Raw genomic sequence first — 19,244 nt, 5'->3', positions numbered from 1 at the left:
ATAATTCACAAAGTTAGGATAAAATATTTATTAATTTAGAATATTTAATTAATATTGGAGGGGCTTAGAAATAGAATATTGTTGTAAATGATATGACATCTCGAATAGTGTCGTATCTTAGGCTCCAATTTAGGAATATAGTTAGTAGATTTGTTAAAATTGCATTTATTGATCCATAACCAAGAATAGATTAGGACATTGAGCTTATATATGGCTCATTCTCCTCATTGCAAGAGTGTTGGAGTGTGTGTGTAAACTCTTGCAAAATTATTATGTAATTTATTTTCCTGATTAATAAAATTGTCTGTCTAAGGACACTTCTGCCATTATTGTGGTATCAGAGCAAAATAATGCTACTGATGTGAAGAGGAGGTTCCAACTATTCAAGGTTTTTGTAAAACTCCATTAAATTGGCCAGCTTTTGATAAGTATGCAAACTATTATTTGGTATGTAAAAAAAATTTAGGAAGGAAAAGAAAAAATATTTTTTTAATCAGTGATATTTGATTAAAAAAATGAGAGGAGAATTTTTCGTGTAGGCGCAATTCCTCTCAACATAGCCAGAAAGATACCAGTTTTTAAAAAAAATCGAACATATTTAAGGTCTTCTTTCAATTGAGCAGGTTGCTGTGAAAATTCTCCAGCTTGCATCTCCAAGTCTTCCCCTGTGTGTTCCAAAGTTGCACGTTGTTGTTTATCTAGTCGCGGTATTCTCTGCTCTATCTTCATTCTCTAAAAAAACAGTTAACTTTTATATATCTTTTCACATCTTTGTTGAATGCCTTAAGCTTTCACCATTCATTATTTCGGAAATTCCAGCTCCCTGGTTGTTGAGATTTTCTGTTTAATTAATTTAGGAAAAAATCTCATGTATGTGACAACAATAGGATTAGTTGTTATATTAGCTCCAGTATTTTTTGAGGAGGAGTTAATGCATCCTATATTTGTTGTGAGGGAATTTATGATTCAGTTTTCTACTCCAGCTATAAGAAATGTAATCCCGTAGAGGATTGAGAGTGTGTGTAGAGAGTGTAGAGAAAATAGGGTGAGCTGAGAGTATGTGTGAAGAATTAGAAATTGTTTTAATCTCCTCTTGAATAATAAGATTGCTGATGCCTCTGTTCTGGTGGATGTAGCCCAGATTGGTTGGGTGAACCACGTTAAATCCTTGTGTTATGGTTTTGGGTTTTTATGTGTGCTGTGTATGTATGTATTTTATTTCCACTGCGCATTGTTTGGTCTAACAAGTGGTATCAGAGCGGCGCAGCGGAAGCGTGGAGGGCCCATAACCAATAGGTCTCTGGTTATGGAGCTGGTGCGTGTGACAGAGCTGCCGAAGGTGGAGTTTTGGCGATTGGCGCAGTTTCGGCAGAGACAGTCGCACCAATTTCTGACTGTGATCGGGTTGGCGCGTTTTATTTTGGAACAGACACGCCAATTGGAGTGGTTCCGAGTTTAATACTCGCACCAGATCTCCATTATCCCGATTGGCACGGAATCGACGGTTTTAAGCGCGCCAATTTTTTGTCACTTACACCGATTTTTTTCTGGCGCGGATCGTCCGTTGTCAAGGAGCGCTAGGCAGTGGATTATGTTTTAGGCACGGGTTTTCCACTATCAAGGAGCGCCAAGTAGTTTTTCCCTCTGGTAAATCTGCAATTTTTTGTTTTTCTTTTCAAATTTTGATTACACGGTACGACAGAGGCATTTTTAATTTGGAATTGGAGATTTTGTTTGATACAACATGGAGAAAACTCAAAGTGCTTGTTTTGAGATTGAGAAGTTCAATGGCAAAAATAACTTCGAAATCTGGAAAGTGAAGATGCATGATCTGCTTGTGCAACAAGGGGTGGCGAAGGCACTGTTGGGAAAAACCAAACAGCCTTACACCATGACGGATGATGAATGGAATGAATTGGATGGAAGAGCTTTGAGCGGTATTCGACTGTGTTTGGCAGATGATGTTTTGTTTGACATCGTGTCAGAAAAAACTGCCGCTGGTTTGTGGACAAAGCTTGAGAAGCTGTACATGAAAAAATCCTTGACCAATAGGATTCTTCTAAAGCGACAATTGTACAATCTGTGCATGAAGGAAGGTACAACTATCACTGATCATTTGAATGTCTTTAATACTCTCATGGTGCAATTAGAAAGTATAGAAGTAAAATTTGAATCAAAAAATAAAGCTATAACTTTATTATGCTCATTGCCCGAGTCATGGGATCATTTTGTTACTTCTATAAGTCTAAGTATATCAGAAACCCTTGAATTTGATGATGTTGTTGGAGCTTTGTTGTCCGAAGAGACAAGGAAGAGGTCAAATTCAGAAACCTCTACATCAGAAGTAATGATGGCTAGAGGTCGTTCTAGAGAAAGACGCTCCAGTAAGCACAGCGACTCGCGTTCAAAATCGAAAGGGAAGAAGAGTAAGGTAAAGTGCTGGTTTTGTGGCAAATCGGGACATTTGAAGAAGGACTGTTGGAAGAGACAGCAAGCATCCAAAGAAGTCTCTTCAACAGCAAAGCAAGAAGCAAACACGACAAATACAGGTTTGGCATCCAAGACAGGTATGAGTGATGAAGTGTTATCAGTTGATTTGTCTAGTCATGATCAACATTGGCTGTTAGATTCTGGTGCATCAAATCACATGTGTATTCATAGGGAATGGTTTAAAACTTATAAACCAATCAATGATGGAGTAGTTTACATGGGAAATGATGTCACATGTAACATTGTGGGAATTGGAACCATTCAGCTTAAAATGTTTGATGGGACAAATAAAATTTTAACTGATGTAAGACATGTACCTGAACTAAGGAAAAACCTCATTTCATTAGGAGTACTGGACTCAAATGGATATAAAACCTTTATTCAAGGTGGAGTAATGAAAGTTTATAAAGGAATTTTACTAGTAATGAAAGCAAAGAAGGTTGGAAATCTTTTTTAGTTAGAAGGAAGAACAGAGTCAGATCATGTTTCTATAGTTTCTGAAAATGACAGTAATTCTATTCGTTTATGGCATCAAAGGTTGGGCCATATGAGCGAAAGAGGATTAAATATTTTATCTGATCGTAAGTTACTTCCTAGTCTAAAGTCTGTTAAGTTAGATTTCTGCAAACATTGTCTGTTTGGAAAACAAAGCAAGCAGAAGTTTAAAACTAGAAAACATACTAGTAAGGGAATCCTTGATTATATCCATTCTGATATTTGGGGTCCATCTCCTATAACCTCATATGGCGGATCGTCTTATTTTGTATCTTTTATTGATGATTTCTCTAGAAAAGTGTGGGTCTACATGTTAAAGAAGAAGTCTGATGTGTTTACAGTTTCCAAACAGTTTAGAGCATTAGTTGAAAACATCACTGGAAGAACTATTAAATGTCTAAGAACTGACAATGGTGGTGAGTTTACTTCAAAGGAATTTGATAATTATTGCAAGGAAGCTGGGATCGAAAGACATAAAACCACTGTGTCTACTCAGCAAAATGGAGTTGTTGAACGCATGAACAGGACTCTTTTAGAGAGAGCAAGAAGTATGCTGAGTAACGCCAATTTGCAGAAGGAATTGTGGACAGATGCGGTTGCTACAACTTGCTATTTGATAAATATATCACCATCAACTGCAATAGGATGCAAAATTCCTCAAGAGGTATGGAAAGGTCATCCTTGTGATTATTCTAAACTGAAAGTTTTTGGTTGTGATGCATATGCTCTAGTTCCAAAACATCAGCGTTCTAAATTAGATCCTAAATCAAAAAGATATATCTTTGTTGGATATGGTGATGGGACTAAGGGATACAGATTGTGGGATCCTACTACTCACAAGATCATCATTAACAGAGATGTTAAATTTAATGAATCCTCACTTGAAAATTCAGATGTAGATGATAAATTGAAACAGGATAATGTATCTAAGCTTCAACACATTCAGTTTGAAACCAATTCAAATGCTGATGATGATCAAGATGAACATGGTTCAGATGTAAGTCATGAACAAGTTTCAGATGCAGGTCATGAACAAGTTTCAGATGTAGATCATGAACATGATTCCGATGATGATCATGAAGAAGTTCCTACAGAAAATAATCAGCAAATTATGGAAGTACCAAAAACATCTTTAAGGAGGTCCACAAGAATTAAACGTCCTCCTAGAAGGTATGATGATTATGTTACTTCAGTTGCTTTAACCGCTAACAGTGATGAAACTTTGTGCTATCAGGAAGTTGTAGAAGGTTCTAAAAGCGAAAAGTGGAAAGAAGCTATAAAGGACGAGATGATGGAATTAGACAAGAAGGACACATGGGATCTGGTAGAACTTCGTAAAGACAAAAAAACTGTGGGATGTAAATGGGTGTACAAATTGAAAAGGGGTGTTGATGGATCAAAGGACAGGTACAAAGCAAGGTTGGTCGCGAAAGGTTTTTCTTAGAAAGCAGGCATTGATTTTCATGAGATACTTTCACCAGTTGTAAAAATTGTTTCAATTCGAATTGTATTAGCATTAGTTGCTTTACTTGATTTAGAATTACAACAACTAGATGTTAAAACTGCATTTTTACATGGAGATTTAGATGAGGAGATTTACATGGAACAATTGGAAGGGTTTGTTCAAGATCGCAACAAGAAATTTGTCTGCAGGCTCAAGAAATCATTGTATGGTCTGAAGCAGTTACCTCGACAATGGTACAAGAAGTTTGATTCTTTCATGTTGAGTCAAAATTATATAAGAAGTGAATATGATCATTGTGTTTACTTTAAGAAATTAAGTAATGGCATGTTTATTATCTTAGTGTTGTATGTTGACGATATGCTTTTAGCAAGCAAAAGCATAACAGAGATCAACAGGTTAAAGGCTCAGATGGCTAGGACATTTGATATGAAAGATCTAGGAGCAGCAAGACAAATTTTGGGCATGGAGATTTTCAGAGATAGGAGCAATGGTAAGCTGTGGCTATCACAACAAAAGTATATTGAGAAAATACTCTTGAGGTTTGGTATGAACAATGTGAAGCCTGTTTCAGTCCCTTTAGCTTCCCATTTTAAGCTTTCTTCAAGTTTATGTCCTAATACAAATGAAGAAAAGGAATATATGTCTCGAATTCCATATGCCAATGTAGTAGGTTGTTTAATGTATGCGATGGTTTGTACTCGACCAGATATTTCACATGCAGTTGGGGTTGTCAGCAGGTATATGGCAAATCCAGGAAAATAACACTGGTCAGCGGTGAAATGGGTGCTTCGGTATTTGAGAGGCACAAGTGATTATTGTATCACTTATAACAGAAGTAGTGAATTTGTTTGCGGTTATGTTGATTCCGATTTTACAGGTGATTTGGATAAGAGAAGGTCAACTTCAAGGTATGTCTTTACTCTTGCAGGTGGAGCTATTAGCTGGATGTCAAAGCTACAGAATATTGTTGCTTTATCCACTACTGAAGCAGAATACATAGCTGCTTCACATGCTTGCAAAGAAGCGGTTTGGTTGAAAGGTTTGATTGGTGAGTTTGGTAGGTTAGAGGACAACATCAAGTTATTTTGTGATAGTCAAAGTGAAATTCATTTGGCTAAGAATCCGGCCTATCATAGTAAATCAAAGCATATACCTATCAAGTACCATTTTGTAAGACAGGTTATCACTGAAAGGGGTGTTTCTCTTGAAAAGGTGCATACGAAGGAAAACTGTGCAGACATGTTCACGAAACCAGTTTTGTTAGAGAAGCTACGTTGGTGTCTGGCTTCTCTTGGCTTGCAGAAAAGACAAAAATAATAAATGAATAGGGTATCAGGCTAATTGTTGTCAAGGTGGAGATTGTTGAGATTTTCTGTTTAATTAATTTAGGAAAAAATCTCATGTATGTGACAACAATAGGATTAGTTGCTATATTAGCTCCAACATTTTTTGAGGAGGAGTTAATGCATCCTATATTTGTTGTGAGGGAATATATGATTCGGTTTTCTACTCCAGCTATAAGAAATGTAATCCCGTAGAGGATTGAGAGTGTGTGTAGAGAGTGTAGAGAAAATAGGGTGAGCTAAGAGTATGTGTGAAGAATTAGAAATTGTTGTAATCTCCTGTTGAATAATAAGATTTCCGATGCCTCTGTTCTGGTGGATGTAGCCCAGATTGGTTGGGTGAACCACGTTAAATACTTGTGTTATGGTTTTGGGTTTTTATGTGTGTTGTGTATGTATGTATTTTATTTCCGCTGCGCATTGTTTGGTCTAACACTGATCATCTTGAGCGAGAAAGTGCTCACTCAAACAGCCCTGCTTTGCCTGCGGTCTCATGGGATGAGGATTTATATCGGGCTCAGAAGGATCTGTGGTTAAATTCTGTGCGGCGTCTTTCAATCCCCAACAATATACCTTGCTCGTCCTCCTCAGCGCTTCGTACAATCTTCGACATCCACGCAGGTGCCTACTTTGAAAATTCCTTAGATGATATGAGCTCCAGTAATGGCGCCCACAAGGGCCGTATGGTTTCTAGGCTGGTGTCTCGACAAGACAAAAGTGGGAACGTCCCGTGGATCATCTTGGTGAGGGATTTGTGCGGGCTTTCGCTTGTTGTAGAATACACCATTTGTGTTGCAGTAGCCACTCTGTGGATCAATCCATGCGCTAAACAAAGAGTTTGGTCAACATTCGGATTACTTTGAAAAGTAAGTGGATATATGTCAAATATATTTCGATTTGAATATTTATGTTTAGAATGTAAAGTGGTTTCACCTTTTTAAAGGGATTTCATAAATTCTTTTTAAAGTGAGTTTTAAAAGAATTAGAATTTATTAATAGAGTGAGGAGTGTTTTGGAGAGATAAGGAATAATGGTAATTTTTTTAATTTTTTGGAAATGGAGAGATAAGTATTATTGAAATTGATTTTTTTGTAATGGAGTAATAAGGTGGGTGGGGTATTTTTCTAGGAGTGGTTATTTTTTTTTTGTAAAATTTGTAAATGGGGAGTGATAAAGAATTTTGTAATATTTGTGGATTAATAAGGTGTAAGTTTTGCCACTTTCAAGTAAAAGGGGTTTTTTTGTAATATTTGGAGTAATAAGGGGTTTTTATTTTTGTAGTTTTTGTAATATTTGGAGAGATAAAGTATAATTTTGCAATTTGAAAGTCTGGGATGGTCATATTGTAACTCAAAGTAATTTTTTACTTTGAGGGGGTTAGAGTACTTTGCAAGGGGATTGTAAATAAGTCAAATTTTGAAAGATTTCATTGTAAAACTTTTAAGAGAAATTGACTAGAGCCAAGTACAAAGCTTATTCATTTTTCTCCTCCAACGACTATACGAGGGTCAAGGCCAAGCCCCGATAGATTGCTTTTGCGTGTCGTGTTTTGTGTGACGTGTTACTCATCTTGATTTTCTTGTGCTTCATTATTTTTGGTACAAAGCTTCAACACTACCATGTCAAAGTTAGTTAATCTATTCTCTGATTCTGATAAGCTTGAAGGGGTAAAATCATACAAGACATGGAAACGTCTCATTGAAAGCACTCTAATATACAATGAATTGTGGCAAGGCATATGTGATGGAGATATGAAGCTTAATAAACCCACAAATGTAACTTCACTTGCAAAATGGGAAATTAAAAATGCCAAGGCACTCGCTCTTTGTTACAACACTGACCTTCCTAGCCTTTTACAATGTCAAAATTATAATGAGCTCAGGAGGTTTCTCTCCAAGATTTTTGAGCATAGGAATAAAATCTTAAATCAAAATAAATAATTTGTTTCTTTAGGTTCGATAGACCAATGTTTGGTCTCAGTGGACGTTAACCATCATCATCATCATCATCATCATAAAGTCTTTAGTAAATGATGAAATGTATATTCATGTTGAAAATGCCTCAGATGCATGGTTTGCTTTGCATACTTTCAAAGATATATTTGATACACAACTTGAATAAAAAAAGGTTGATCTACAACTTAAGTTGTTTCAACAAAAACTAACTAAAGGAGGATATGTCCTTGAGTATATCTCAAGTCTTAAAAATATTAAGCAAGAAATAGTAAAAGTTGGATTTCAAACAGTAGATGACAATTTCATGACCACAATTCTAATTGTTGGATTACCTTCTTCTTACACACATTTTTTGGAAACTCTACAAGTGACCAGAAAGTTAGATAGATTAAAGTTTGATGAGCTAAGTGAGATGTTGGCTCAACATGACAAAAATTTTGGGAAGAAGAAACAAGGGGAATATGTCTTCTTCATAAAGGCCATCACAAGTAAATCATCAACTGACCGTTCTAGAGGTAGAGGAAGAGGACATTTCAATCAACATCCAGCAGCACATAGTGGACAAGGTCATGGAAAAAGCCAAAGCAGAGGAAAATTTCAAGGAAGAGGAAATAGTCAAGGCAGAGGCAACTTTCAAAACAGAGGCAACTTTCAAACAGAGGAAACAATCAAGGAAGAGGTCAAAGTCAAGGCAGAGGGAAAACTCAAAGCAGAGGTCAAAGTAGAGGCAGAGGACAATATCAAGGAAGAGGTAGAGACTTGAATCAAATTGTCTGCAGAAGATCTAACAGAGTGGTCCATTTTGTAGAAGATTGTAGAACTTCCATTGATAAAATTCCAAAGTTCCATCAAAACACAACTCAATTTTCCAATGATCAAGATGATGATGTTTCAGAATATGTCTTCACAAGTCAAAGCTCAAAATCAACAGCATTAGTTTCCACTTTTCTTAAAAGTGATTATGAAGATGCATGGATTTTAGATATAGGAGCAACCCAACACATGAATTTTCAATGAGACTTCTTTTGGAACTTCCAACCATGCCACCTTAATTCAATCTTTCTTGTTGATGACACAAAACACACTCCTTATGGAAAAGGTATCGTTAAAGTTTATCTTCCTGACATTGGAGAAAGATTGATTTCAAATGTATGGTATGTACCCACTTTTAAAAAGAATTTGTTGTCTTTAGTCTCGATCCGACAAGCTGGACACCAGGTGGTTTTGGAGGATGGCCTAGTTAAACTTAATTCAATCAAATAGAGCATGAAAACAATGATGAAAGGGTATGAAAATGGAAAATTGTTAAGGATGCAAGGAACAGTTATTCCAAGGAATTCTAACTTTGCAAGGGCAGCAAGTACAAAAATTTCACCTATCAGATTATGGCATGTGCGATATGGACATCTAAACTTTGAAAGTATCTCTCAACTACAAAAACAGGGAATGGTTAAGGGAATTCCTACCTTTAAGAAATAAAATGCAAGATGTGAATATTTCATTTATGGAAAACAAAGTCCAAGACTTTTCTGACAAGTTCCTAGCGAGAAAACAAGTATTTGCAATTAGTACACAGTGACATTTGTGGACCCTTGCAAGCTTCTCTAGTAGGTTGCAAATATTTCTTACCCTTCATTGATGATTTCAGTAGAATGACATGGGTTTGCTTCTTGAAGCATAAGTCAGAGGCATTTGAAAAGTTTAAAACTTTGCGTCAACTTGTTGAAAACGAAGTCAAAGAAAAGATTAGCACTCTTAGAACAGATAAGGAGGAGAATTCACTTCAAATGAATTCCAAAGTTATTTTAGAGACAATGGGATCAAACGACATCTTACAGATGTCGACACTCCACAGCAAAATGGAGTAGTAGAAAGAATGAATCACACCTTGTTAGGAATGGCAGGATCTATGTTAACTTTTAAAAAGTTAAGTCCTATAGATTGGGCAGAAGCAATCCTTACAAATGTTTACTTAAGGAACGGGTCACCCCCAAGCTGGAGCTCCAACTCCACGAGAAAGTCATAAAACCAATACAAAACCCTAACTGAGGTCCAAGGTTCCAACCCAACAACCATGTTGCTCCAGGGCTCCAGGCACCCTCCAGGCTAATTGCTAAGGTACCAACCCAACAAACATATTGTTCTAGGGCTCCAGGCACCCTCCTTGGCCCACAAACTGACATTGAGTTCCCCCCAAAACTCCATGGCACTAGGCCATAATAGGGCCAACAAACCCTCGGAGCACCAAGCTCCCCAGAGCCAGCATAGGGGCTCACACCATAACAGGATGCATCCATATGACACAATTAACTTAATAACTGCACCTTGGCTAGTCCAGAGTCCAACCTTAGGACTCACTAGCCATCAGTCAGTCATAGAGTCCACCCCAAGACCCACTAGCTGATTAGTAGTCCCCTTAAGGATCAACTGAATGAATCCCCCTTTTATAAATACATTTCTCCTTTATTTAATATTGTAATATTACTTTCCTTTTCCAAATGCCTTTTTCCTGCTGTGGAGTGGTGGGCCCCCCATACTCTTTTGTCTAGGTATGCCTACAACCATTAGGTGTTTATTAATATACATAAGTTAATCATTGTTTACCACATCAGGTTTTCTAGCCCCATAGCATAAAAAACACACACACATGGACACACTATCCCCCAACACATAAACACACATACACACGGGCATACTGCCCCAAAAGCAACTCCTGGCTCACCAACCTAATATTCACACATACATTTGTCCATGTATCATTCGAGGGGGTCCTGATCAGGGGTGTTACATTCCCCTCTCCCTTATTTATGCACTATCCTCAGTGCATTTAGATACATACAAGGTCAAAATCCTTCAGTCTTCATTGTTGCTTCCTGCCAGGTATTCACTGCATGTTGTTGTTCTTCAGTCATTCCTAATTAGCCATCAAGAAAGAGATGCCATAATCGTCATCGTGAAATATTTATGTTGTCCTCATAAGCTTGTAATATTTAAGACGTAACAATTACTCAAAAAAATAGTTTTACATTCATTAAACAAATACTTATCTATATTGTTGTATTTCTTCGGGTGCGTTGCTTTGGCTATGATAGAAACTCATGCACTATATAAGAAATGACATATATTTCCCATTTAGTTGGTGTAGTATATTGTTGCTTTGTATATTTGTGGAAACACAAAATTGGCACCACTGTATTGAACTCTGCTTGGAAAACTTGAAACATTGACCTTATTCTTCATTGCCAGTGTGATCCTCTTGATACTGCCTTTATTTTGATGGTCTTTTTGAAAATATAAACATGGTTAAATTGGTCCCTTTTATATAGCAAGGCTTGTCATTCTTGTAGCCCTCAATAGTTACAGATGTTGGAAACCATGCCATAATTCAGTGTACTTGACCCTAGACTTGGTATTCCTTTGTATGCCACACAATTCATAATTTCCTGGGATTTGAACAACTTGGTAATTTCCCTTTTCATGGTTCTAGCCAACAATTCTTTTTTTGGCTGGCACTGTGCTTTTTCCCTCAGTGGTTCTGCCCATCAACTCGTTAGAGATTCAATTCAATTCAGAGAGCACAACAAAGTAATTGGAAGTGCATAGTGCACACACAGAACACAATTTAGTGGATGTGATTTCACAAGGAAATGTAGTGGAAAACACACCCATAACCAGACTATTAAATTCAGGCCTCAAACTATTACTCGCAAGCCTCAATGGGCTCTTTATTGCAACAAAATATGGGTCCTTGTGACATGTGAAATGACATGTTGCCAAGAGCATATGTATGGGGATTTTGTGCATTTTGCTAAAAAAACTCCCCGAGGAAGCTTTAGAATCTTAATCTTAACCCCAATAGTTCCCACAAACATTGTTAGACCTGCTTGTATGGGGTCTACTATCCACAATGCTTGTTTAGGCTAAGTACTTGATGTTAGGAAATTCTGCCCCAATGCACTTGTACATTGGCTTCAACACATAATGTATAATATTGCAACGTGTAAGACTGCAAGATTTTCCTACACAAAAAACACACTAAAAAAAACTAACTTACCATGGAATAAAAACCCAAACATTGCATCCGCTGCAATTTCGAAATTGTTGGCTAGTTGTATTGGTAAATCCTCCGGTGACAAGGATGGAACAACAAGTCCTTCTAGTTGAGTAACAAGCCCATGATAAAGAGGTTTATTTGTTTGTTTTGGATAATAGACAAATGGCGTGTATCCAAAACGATAAAGGTGGCATGTAGCCACAAGTCTATCACCACCATTGTTTCCAAGACCACAAATGATTAGAACCCGATTGTAGTCATCTTGCTTGTAAACCAAAATCACATGTCTCTTGACCTATGTTGCAGAGATTATTGATCTAAGCTGAAGAGTAGTCTCTGAAATATTGACCACCATGGAGGATCGATCCCACCAGGGCTAGCCAAATAATGTGTCAATTTATTTGCATTTACCAGTAATCCTGACCACTATGTCAATCTGTGGCATGGAATAGTGGAGGATGTGGTCAGGTTTGGAATGGGAGAAGAGTGATGGCGATGAGCTCCTATATCCTATATGCAGTAATCTAACCTCTAGAACACTGATTTGCAGAATCTGATACTAGCAGAATAACAACAGTAAGTAGGGAGTACTGAACCTGATATGATAATCACAAGTAGAACAAAGATGAACTATGTTTCTTACTAACCTAGTTCTAGAATTTTGACATACTTTAATAACACGGTAAACAGTGTAGCCAATTATATCATCGCTTCATCAACATTAGTAAATATAAACCCTCAGTTCAAATAGAGACAAATTCAGTTAATAAACAAAACCAAGAATTTGTATGAAGTTTTATTTTGTTTCACTATTAAGAAGATATTAATTTCATTTAGTAGTTGATCTACTCCATGAGAACTCCCAAAATGGATCCCTTTTATAATAACAAGGTGACCATCAGTAAGCTTCCCATCATATATAGTCCCACAAGCACTATGTCCACACTTTTGTTTTTAGCAGCAAAGCTTTAAGTGTCCTTCTCCAATATCTTATAAGAGAATATATCTGTTAGCACTCTGTAAGTTCGAGGCTAAAAACAAAATCACTGAGGTAACATCAAAACTGATTTTGGAGCTAGGATCTAGCCCTGCCAGCTTTAGAGAGGGCTCTCTCTTTGAGATTTAGATTTGTTGCCTGAATGGATATTAGGTTGGTTAATGAGCATAGGTTTGGTTTTTTAAATGGGTTTGGTGGGGAAAGCAAGGGAGAGGGACATTAGGCAATGGAGTCAAAGGCTTGGGGTGATCAGCTTGCAGAAACAACAAATGGGAGTGAAACAGGGCAAGCTAGGTGCACTGCATGGATCTCTGAGAATAAAATGGATTGAGGAGATAGAAGGAGAGAGAAAGTCAACAGAAACCCAGGAGCAATTAAGAATTCCTCGATTTGGCATCAGTAGAAAACATGTAAATTGTAACACAGCCAGAAATAAGGTGCTCAAATAGCAAATCTTAATCTTCACTTTCTGTTTTACAATTGAGGATTCAGAAATATAGAGAAATAAATACAGTGGATAAACACATAACAACAGGAGAAAACTTCACCATTTGGTACACCTCTTGAATCCTGAACAACTAATCTTTTATTCCTTTGCAAACCGTCACTTGAAACACAGTGAGAACCATTACAGAATGGGACTCTTCCCTTCTTATGAATTTTCCCCTCCTTATTATAATTAGAATTCTTACAATATATAGAAGAGATCCTCTCCTAGGATCAAGAGGTTGAATTCAACTACCTCAGCCAAAGATAGACACAAATCCTTGAAAATCTTAGACTGATTGCCACAAAAATGGGTCAAACTGCTGAAAATAGGGGTAAAGTTAGAGATTTGATTCTCCCAACTGAAAGCATCTGTGTAAATTTTTGGAGAGGTTTTTGTTCCACAACCCGTACTGAAAAAATGCCTCTTTCAATTTTTCTTAATTCATCTCCAGCTTGCCAAAATATCTGCCACAAAATCATAGCTGCCATGCTATAAAAAACAGAACTGAACTGTTGAAAACAGGGGTAAACTCAGAGATTGAGTTCTCCCAACTGAAGATGCCCGTGTAAATTCTGGGAGAGTTATTGTTCTTCAGCCCTTGCTGAACAAGAACCTCTCTTGGTTTTCCAAAATTCCTTCCCGTTTTCCCGGAATCTCTCTCGGAAACATACTGTAGAAAAAAGGTTTGGAAGGCGGTTTTGAAGAAGGAAAAGTGGATTTCGGACCCCCCCCCCGGAGTGGTAAGTGGTATTGGAGGGGGGGGGGTGCAAACTCATGAGAGAAAGATATGTAGGGGAGTGGAAACCGCTGACTTCGGACCCCCTTGGGTTTAACTTTCGGATGGTGAGGGGGGGACGAAAAAAGACGTGGGTCATTCGATCGGGCAAAGTGAGCAGAGATGAGGGGAAATATGGTGGTTTGGTTAACGATGACGTGACATGTGAGTGTGTGGTGGGGTCGGGTTATAAATGTGGGCAGACTATAGGAATATGAAAGGGCAAATAAATAAGGTTTAAAAGGGGGGGTGATTATTAATGTGTCATAAGCCCCTTTTCCTTACAAATTTTGTTATCTGACCTTAGAAAGATCGAATTTTCTTCAAACCTTAGAAAATGTCTTCTAATTTTTTAAGAAGGTCCTTTGATACCTCTTCTTTATTCCCTGATTCTACCTACCCTTTTTCTCTATCCTAGCATTTTTTGTGCTTTTCCATTTATAGGGTGCATTTAGACTTACAGACCCTTTCATTGTTTTTTTCTTTTCATCTCTTTTCTTTTAATATCTAACCTATTCTATCACTTATTTATCCTCTTTGGTCTAGATTAAACAGTTGGACCAAATTCCATTTCTACCTAGCTACTAATTCTCCAAGATTTAACTGCTTGGAAACTCTTTTTCTAACCTATCAACATAAATTGAAATTTGGTCAATCATGCTTAAACTGTATGATTTGAACAATCTTTGGGGTTTTATTTTTCTTTTTCTTTTTATCTTTTTTTTTATACCCTCTTTTCATTTCTTTTTCCTCTTTCTTTTATGAAATCAATTGAAAATTGAAATCTATGAACAATTTGAAACCTACAAACTGTGAAGAGCTTAATCACTTTGAGATCCTATAAATTATAGGACCCTAACAGTGGCTCTAGCTGGGGATGGCACTCTCCTTTGGGAGGTGTCAAGAACACTATAGACTAGTAGCCTGATCCATTGGTCTGTTCCCGAATCTGCAACCTGATCTTTGGCTGAAAATCTTGAAGCTGAAATCAGAATTTTCTACAAACTAAAGCCTGAAACATACTTGAACTGAAAACTGAAAAGCAATCTAAAACTGAAACTGGAAAGATGCCAAGATTATTGAGCTTATTTGCACTCATCTACCTACTCTAGTCTAATAAACACACTGCCATATCAATTAATAAAAAACTTCCAATGAAACCAGTCAAGTAAATGGATACTTAAGAGAATTTTACATTCTACTTCTCTAGGTAGAAAAGTAAATTCAGAAAACGACATCTTAACTTTTCCACTAGATTCAATACCTCTATTGATGAACTTGGAAAATTCTTTTTCTACTGATTATTGCAATATATTGACCAAAGGATCATGGTAATCCTACCACATGAGATCTTCTGGATGATTTGTAACATGGAAACAAACCTCATTCCAAACTGCTGCTTGATTTAAGTGATTCTCTTGAAATAGAAAGGAAGAAAATTGTTTCTCCTCCTTGTTATCCATTGTAACCAAGTGCTCTGAATGCTCTTTATCTTCATCAAATACAACAACCATATCATATACAACAGGGAAGTCCTTATCATTCTCTTTGTCACATAGAAGCTTGCAAGGGAGCTGCAAACTCTCATTAATTTCAGATGAAGGAACATGATCTATAAAATTATGTTGTCTTATTTTATTTACATCCAAGGAGAGAATATTTGAGAGATGATTTTCATGAAATAAATTTGACTGGTCTTTAATTTCTAAAGAAACCACTACTTGTTGAAGATGCTCTTGTGGATCAATACTTTTAAGCTCTGTCGCCTCTATCTCTAGATCACTGGACTATTGTTGATTTTCATTGTTGTCCTCTACTTGAGCAAGTTCAGGAAACTGAATTTCTTCTTTACCCTTTGGTTGATCAGTTTGATGTGCTGCAAAAATTGTTTCCTATGGGGAAACTTCATGGACCTCTACACAACATACATCATCATTTTCTTCCTGAGCAAAAGACAATTCAAGCAAGGCTTCTACTTTTTGGAAAGGTATTTCATCATCATAGAAATCTTCCAGATATTGAATAAAACTTTCAGAATTGTCACAATAACTTTGGAATAGCAGCAAATATGGATAATATTTTATGTAGTTATCATAAAATACAGTACAAAACTGCTTTAATGAACATATGCTAGCAGTTGGTAAATTTTCATACCAATATCTGGCCTTTTCCTCCAAAGTTGCCATAAATATTTTCATAATACAATCTTCATGGAATTTGAATTTAAACTTTCAGATCTGCATATGAAACCTCAATAAAACTAAAGCAACATCATCTCCTTTTTCATCTTTAAACACTGGATGATATTTTAACCAATCCATGTTGGGCATGGGATTTGTAAAACCTGGAATATTTGATCTGTCCATAGGAGCATACTTACGTTGTATTCTTGAATCCATCTTGAAAACACTCAACGCTAGAATGGAGTCACCATAGGTTCTCAACAACTCTGGATTCTTTTACCAATGGAGTCTTTAGATTACATAACTTGCGTGGAGTCGCCAGGTGGAGGCTTTCAACCTTCTTGCGTCTGGTTGTTTTTCCACCATCACCAACCAGATATGAATCTTGAAAATTGTTTTTGAAGAATTTCTTCTCCAGTATGGTCACCACTATGTTAGCACTCTGTAGTTTTGATACTGAAAACAAAATCACTGAGGTAACATCATCATTGGTTTTGGAGCTGGGATCTAGCCCAGCAGGCTTTAGAGAGGGCTCTCTCTTTGAGATTTAGCTTTGTTGGTTGAATGGATATTAGGCTAGTTAATGAGCATAGGTTTGGTTTTTTAAATGGGTTTGGTCGGGAAAGAAAGGGAGAGGGCCATTGGGAAATGGAGTCAAAGGCTTGGGGTGATCAGCTTGCGGAAACAACAAATGGGAGTGAAACAGGGCAAGCTAGGTGCACTACATGGATCTCTGAGAATAAAATGGATTGAGGAGATAGAAGGAGAGAGAAAGTCAGTAGAAACCCAGGAGCAATTAAGAATTCCTCGATTCCTCAATAGAAAACATGTAAATTGTAACACAGCCAGAAATAAGGTGCTCAAATAGAAAATCTTAATCTTCACTTTCTGTTTTACAATTGAGGATTCAAAAATACAAAGAAATAAATACATTGGATAAACACATAACAATAGGAGAAAACTTCCCCATTTGGTACACCTCCTGAATCCTGAACAACTAATCTTTTATTCCTTTGCAAATTGTCACTTGAAACACAGTGAAAACCATTACAGAATGGGACTCTTCCCTTCTTATGAATTTTCCCCTCCTTGTTATAATTAGAATTATTAAAATATATAGAATAGATCCTCTCCTAGGATCAGGAGGTCGAATTCAACTACCTCAGCCAAAGATAGACACAAATCCCTAAAAGTCTTGGATTGATTGCCACAAAAAGCAGGTCGAACTACTGAAAATAGGTGTAAACTCAGAGATTTGATTCTCCCAACTGAAAACACCTGTGTACATTTTGGGAGAGGTTTTTGTTCCTCAGATCGTTTTGAACAAAAGCCTCTTTTAGTTTTTCTTAATTCATCTCCAGCTTGCCAAAATCTCTGTCGTAAAATCACAGCTGCCATGCCATAAAAAACGGAATTGAACTGCTGAAAACAGGGGTAAACTCTGATATTCGATTCTCCCAACTAAAGACACCTATGTAAATTCTGGGAGATTTATTTTTCTTCAGCCCTTGCTGAACAACAACCTCTCTCAGTTTTCCAAAATTCCTTCCCATTTGCTCGGAATCTCTCTCGGAAACATATTGTAGAAAAAAGGTTTGGAAGGCAGTTTTGAAGAATGAAAAGTGGATTTCAGACCCCTCCCCTAGGGTGGTAAGTGGTATTGGAGGGGGGGGTGTGCAAACTCACGAGATCACGACACGTAGGGGAGCGAAAACTGCTAAATTCGGACCCCCCTGGAGTGGTAAGTGGTATTGGAGGGGGGGTGCGAACTCACGAGATCATGACACATAGGGGAGCGGAAACCGTTGAATTCAGACCCACCCACCCCCCATACTGGGATTAACTTTCAGATGGTGAGGGGGGGTCAAAAAAAGACGTGGGCCAATCAATTGGGCGGAGTGAGTGGAGATGAGGGGAAATATGGTGTGTTTGTTAATGATGACGTGTCGGGTGAGTGCATGTTGGGGTCGGGTTATGAATGGGGGCAAACTATAGGAATATGAAAGGGAAAATAAATAAGATTTAAAGGGGGGAAGATGATTATTAATGTGTCATAAGCCCCTTTTCCTTACAAATTTTGCTATCCGACCTTAGAAAGATTGAATTTTCTTCGAACCTTAGAAAATGTCTTCCAATTTTTTAAGAAGGTCCTTTGATACCCCTTCTTTATTCCCTGATTCTACCTACCCTTATTCTCTATCCTAGCATTTTTTGTGCTTTTCCATTTATAGGGTGCATTTAGACTTGCAGACCCTTTCATTATTTTTTTTCTTTTCATCTCTTTTCTTTTAAGATCTAACCTACTCTATCACTTATTTCTCCTCTTTGGTCTAGATTAAACAGTTGGACCAAATTCCATTTCTACCTAGCTACTGATTTGCCAAGATTTAACTGTTTGGAAACTCTTTATTTTCTAACCTATCAACATAAATTGAAATTTGTTCAATCATGCTTAAACTGTATGATTTGAACAATCTTTGGGGTTTTCTTTTTCTCTTTTTTTAATACCCTCTTTTCATTTCTTTTTCCTCATTTTTTTATGAAATCAATTGAAAATTGAAATCTATGAACAATTTGAAACCTGCAAACTGTGAAATGCTTAATCACCTTGAGATCCTATAAATTATAGGACCCTAACAGTGGCTCCAGTTGGGGATGGCACTCTCCTTTAGGAGGTGTCAAGAACACCATAGACTAGTAGCCTGATCCATTGGGCTGGTCCCAAATCTACAACCTTATATGTGGCTGAAAATCTTGAAGCTGAAATCAGAATTCTCTGCAAACTGAAGCCTGAAACATACTTGAACTGAAAACTGAAAAGCAATCTAAAACTAAAACTGGAAAGATGCTTAGAGTATTGAGATTATTTGCACTCATCTACCTACTCTAGTCTGATAAAAACACTGCCATATCAAGTAATAACAAACTTCCAATGCAACCAGTCAAGTAAATGGATACTTAAAAAACATTTACATTCTACTTCTCTAGGTAGAAAAG

At 37.1% G+C, this 19,244-nt stretch overlaps 1 long non-coding RNA gene across 1 annotated transcript in view; it reads left to right on the top strand.

The window, feature by feature from the left end:
• Positions 1-19,244, top strand: part of LOC149221684 (uncharacterized) — a 104,599-nt gene that overhangs the window by 13,987 nt on the left and 71,368 nt on the right. The window contains exon 3 of the long non-coding RNA XR_016248871.1: positions 15,932-16,051. This is a non-coding gene — a long non-coding RNA (uncharacterized LOC149221684). The remainder of the gene's footprint in view (positions 1-15,931; positions 16,052-19,244) is intronic.

This window comes from Pinus tabuliformis, chromosome Q (assembly GCF_031772625.1).
Source record: "Pinus tabuliformis cultivar Carrire ecotype Pingquan chromosome Q, CPIR1, whole genome shotgun sequence".
NCBI classification, from domain to species: Eukaryota; Viridiplantae; Streptophyta; class Pinopsida; order Pinales; family Pinaceae; genus Pinus; species Pinus tabuliformis.
Note: the sequence above shows the minus strand (reverse complement) of the source record. Positions and strands in the feature narration are given on the sequence as shown.